Consider the following 5,357-nt stretch of genomic DNA (forward strand, 5'->3'; position numbering starts at 1 on the left):
TACTCACTGAGTTGGAGTACTCACTTTACTCCCTGCACCCCCGTGTGCAGATTCGGGCGCTACAGGTCCTGCTCCTGAGGGTTGATAGTTCCAGCAGGTCTTCGGAGATTTACTAGGTAGCTGCTTGATGGTCGCAGCCCAGTACATTCTCCCTCTGTTTCAGTTTTCTTTTGATTCAGTTATGTAGTAGTGGATTAGAATCTAGACTTTTAATGTCGTTTTAGATGCTCATGACGGGTGACACCCCGATGACGGGCTGTGTTGGTTTTTATTTCCGCAAATTATACTGTTAAATGCTCATTTTGGGATTTTATTTCTAATTAAAGACTTAGTAGTTATTGTTTTAGTTGTTTAAAGTGATTTAGAGGTGTGTCAGCTGGTCTTGTCTTCACGAGAGGCGCCATCACGATCGGGTTGGGATTTAGGGTCGTGACAAATTGGTATCAGAGCCTAGGTTACATAGGTCTCACGAGTCATGAGCAGTTTTAGTATTATCTCGCGGATCGGTACGGAGACGTCTGTATTTATCCTCGAGAGGCTGCAGAATCTTTTGGAAAATTCCATATTCTTGAAATTCTTGCCGTGCGAAGTTGCTGATCCGAATACTAAACTTCTTTTATCCTATTATCTCACAGATGGTGAGGACACGCTCTACCGGTCAGGACGGACGACCACCAATACCACCAGCGGGAGCCACTAGATGCCGAGGAAGTGGCCGAGGACGTGGTAGGGCAGAGGTACAGCCCCCGCAGCAGCTGGGACATCACCTGCAGACCCACCAGCCGCCCCAGTTCAGGGTCAGGTCCTAGTGGTGGACGCTCCAGCAGCACTAGCTCAGGCACCAGCTGTGCCCATTGTGATTCCGGGTCTTCAGGAGACTCTGGCTCAGATATTGATAGTATGCACTAGCCTTGCCCAGGCGGTCGCGGTTTCTAATGCCGCAGCTACTTCTCAGGCAGGGGAAGGCTCTCAGACTCCCGCCGCCTGTACACCCGATCCAGTGGTTCAGGGAGTGCAGACACCGGAGGCACCACTAGCCCAGCCGGTGGCAGCTGCTTAGGGTTATGTAGCTCCTGTTATGCCGGAGGATGAGCAGCGTAGATTGGAGAGGTTTGGCAGACTCCAGCCTCCTACTTTCAGTGGTGCAGAGGGCGAGGATGCCCAGGGTTTCTTAGATATATGTCAGCGGATTCTTCGCACTGCGGGTATTTTGGAGACCAGCGGGGTTGCATTTATGACCTTCCAATTTACCGGAGCTGCCTTCACTTGGTGGGAGGCATATGAGAGGCGTAGGCCTGTTGGTTCGGCACCTCTGACTTGGCAGCAGTTCTCCGCCCTATTTCTGGAGAAGTATGTCCCACAGTCCCGCAGGGAGGAGCTGCGGAGGCAGTTCGAGCAGCTACGACAGGGGGAGATGACAGTTACCCAGTATGAGATGAGGTTCTCGGAGTTGGCTCGACATGCTATTTGGCTGGTTGCTACTGCCGCACACATTGCTTCCCCGGTGATATATAATAATAGTAATGTCTACCTAAGTAACTCCAACCACTCCGCTGCCATCAAATTGAGATCTTTTCTGCTTGGAACAATTGCTGGAGCTCGACAGATGAATCATTACACCTCACAAGACACACCATACAGAGTAACCTCCAGTCTTCAACGCCACGAGAGAACATGGCAGCCAACTCCAGATCGTGAAAGGTATTCTTTCTCATGAGGCTTCAACTGACGGAGCATAAGCAATTAACTTACCCCTGATCAGAAACACACTAATACCACTCTGTAAAGCAGTCACAATATACGTAAAACTGGAATGGATGCAATACCACCACTGGAGCGTGGTCAGGCAGTCTTATGCATTGGGTCTCCTCACACTCATCAGACCACTGAAATGAAACACCCTTCTGAGTGAACTTGGTCAAGGGTGCGATGGCAATAGGACGAGATCCCTAAACAAACCCGATAATAACCGCTAGACCAAAGAAAAACTGCGAAATCTTTCTTTGTTAAGCTTTGGGACGTCTGGTCCAACTTTGAAACCGCATCTATCTTCTTCGAGGTTCTACCTGAATACCCTCGTTGACACACGGTGACCCCAAGGGAAGGCAACTTTTGGGGGGGGAAACTGAGCTCAAAGAACCTTTTTAAAATTTTTATTTTGGGGAAGAACTTTCTTAAAGCTTCTCGTCTCTCACCTCGTGCAACACCATTCTCAAATGCTTCCGCGTGTTCTCTACTAACGATACACCAGAATTCATCAATGAAGGACTATGACAAACGAGTCGAGATACGACCGAAACACACTATATCATCAAGTACGTGAACGTTGGTGGGCATTTGGTCAGGCCTAAAGACATCACCAAGAATATAATACCATATCGGGTCCTGGAAAGCTTGTTCTCAAATATCTGAGTTTCCTGATTTTCAACTGGTGATACCTGAGTGGAGAATCAATCTTAGAAAATACTTCCTTGCTCCCTAAGCTGTCGAACAAAATTCATCATCGAGCAAAGATACTTGTTTTTAATTGTCACTTGTTCAACTGCCTGTAATCAATGCACATTCTCATCGTACCATCCTCTTGCTTCACAAAAGAGAACGCGCAGCACCCCACGGTGACCATACATTAGGACAATAACTTTATCGCAACAAGTTCCTGAATGCTGCTCCTTTAACTCACTTCACTCCCTAGTTCCATACGATATGGTGGAAACAAGGGCTGAGTGCCCAACCAGTAATACTAATATCGTATATCCTTCTGGCATACCCGTGTAGGTCTGCATAAATTACATCGAAAAATAATCTCTGACAAATGGAACAGATTCATCGGGAGTTCTCTGCACTGACATCGCCTCACAAAACTAATATGAAATGACAACCTTTTGCCCAACCATACGCTGACCTTAAGAAAGAAATCCACTTTCTGGTAACATAATCGGTCGGAACCTCCCACTCAATCCGTGGCACACATGCGAATGCCAAAGTCACTGTCTTAGCATGGACACTCCAAGTAGCCCGCACGGAGAAAAACCAGTCCAGCCTAGAATATATAAAGATCACCATACCAATTAGCAATAAGATCCACTCGGTCTCCAAACCCCCAATAGATACAATACACGATCGGTACACACGGCTTACCACAATAGTATCGCCCACCGACGTAGAACGATGACAAAGAAACAGGGGACTCGCAGGAGCATATCCAATAATGGGCAAAATTAACGAACAGCGTAAAGAAATAGAGCCAGGGTCAAATTAACACAAAGCATCCCTGGCGGCAGACTGAGATAATACTGCTATCACCGATTTTGAAGCAATCACTCAGGCCCGCTGGAAGTGCATAGAAGCGAGCCTGCCACCCGGATTGACTCCCCTTGGGCATCCCCTAGATGACTGTCCACACCCCTTAGCGGTGGTTGGAGTGTAAGCTGCGGCTGAGTTGATGACGACCCCTCTACTGATAACGACAGAGGGCACGTGCTCCACAAGTGGCCTTATCCCTCCACACTCATGGACAAACTCCGCGTCTGGAGATGGGCACTGATTGGAAGGAACCCTAGCCCGGAAGGACTAGCAACGCCCTGGCATAGAAGAATCCTGAACCGATGGAGGCACGGGAATAACCCTGGGCTAGAATGCACTAAGTGAAGAATGGCCTGCTGGAACCTGGGAACTGTGGCCTGGGAAATGCCCACCAAAACCTGGCGAGCTGACTGACCATTGTCAGAACTATCGCCGGCGTGCCGTTGCTAAAACGGCCCCTCAAGGAGCACCCCAAAAAACATCTTCCTGAGGCTCTTTGCTCCCTCTCATCCCTCTGCGACAGAACGACTCAATTCTCGAGCAATATCCACAACCTCCTGAAGTGTAGCACTACACCCTCTCCCTAGTACAAGAACCCGAAGCTGTAGTGTAGCCATCAACAAACCTCCTGATCATCTCCCTCAGTAGCAACAGCCAAATAGCATTGTCGAGCACTCCGAGAACTCATTCATCTGCAGTAACTTTCATCTCCCCTGGTCTACGTCAAACTCCTCGCAGCTCTCCTGCGGACTGTGGGACATACTTCTCCAGAAAGTAGGCGAGACTGCTGCCAAGTCAGAGGTGCCGAAACCAAACCAGGCCTACGCCTCTCATATGCCTCCACCAAGTGAAGCAGCTCCGGAATGGAAGGTCATAAATGCAACCCGCTGGGTCTCCAAAATACCGCATTCGAAGGAATCGCTGACATATATCTAAGAAACCCTGGGCTCCCTCCCTCTGCACCACTGAAAGTAGAGGCTGAGTCTGACAACCTCTTCCATTTCTACTCCTGCTCATCCTCCGGATAACAGAGCTACTAACCCTAAGCAGCTCCACCGGCTGGCTAGTGGTGCCCCGTGCTCTGCATCCCTGTAACCACTGGTCGGGTGTACAAGAGCCGGGAGTCTGAAGAGCCTTCCGCTCTTGAGAAGTACTGCGGCATTAGAACCGCGACCGCCTGGGCAAAAGGCAGTGCATGACTATCAATACTGAGCCAGGAGCTTCCCTGAAGGGACCTGAGATCACAATGGGCACAGCTTGGCTGCCTGAGCTATGCTGCTGGAGCGTCCACCACTAGGACCTGACCTAACTGGGCGCTGTGGTCTGCAGTGTTCCCAGCTGCTGGCGGCGTACCTCTCCTACCACGTCCTCGCCACTTTCCTCATTAGTGCTCCCGTGAGTGGTATTGGTGGTCGTCCGTCCTGACCGTAGAGCGTTCCTACCATCGTGAGATAATAGGATTAAAAAGAGTTTAGTATTCGATCAGCAACTTCGCAGGCAAAGAATTTCAAGAATATGGAATTTCCCAAAAGATTCTGCAGCCTCTCAGATAAATACAGACGTCTCCGTACCGATCCGCGAGATAATACTTAAAACTGCTCCATACTCGTCGAGACCTTATGTACACTAGCTCTGATACAATTTCACGACCCTAAATTCCCAACCCGATCGTAGATCGCCTCTCGTGAAACAAGACCAGCTGACACACCCTAAATCCACTTTAAACAACTTAAAACAATAACTATAAGTCTTTTAATCAGAATAAATCCCAAAATAGAGCATTAACAGATTATAATTTGCTCTGGAATATAAAAAACCAACACAGCCGTCACTGGGTCACCCCGTCATGAGACATCTAAAACGGACACTAAAAAGTCATAGAGTTCTAATCCACTACTAAATGAACTGAATCAAAAAAATGGACACTAGAGGGAGAATGCTACTGGGCTGCACATAAGCAGCTACCTAGTAAATCTCGAAACCGCAACTATCAACCCTAGAACAACTAGCGCCGTCTCACACGAAACGATGCAGAATCTCTCTCTTCTTTTTTT

The sequence above is a fragment of the Nicotiana attenuata genome, chromosome 2, assembly GCF_001879085.1.
Source record: "Nicotiana attenuata strain UT chromosome 2, NIATTr2, whole genome shotgun sequence".
Classification (NCBI taxonomy): domain Eukaryota; kingdom Viridiplantae; phylum Streptophyta; class Magnoliopsida; order Solanales; family Solanaceae; genus Nicotiana; species Nicotiana attenuata.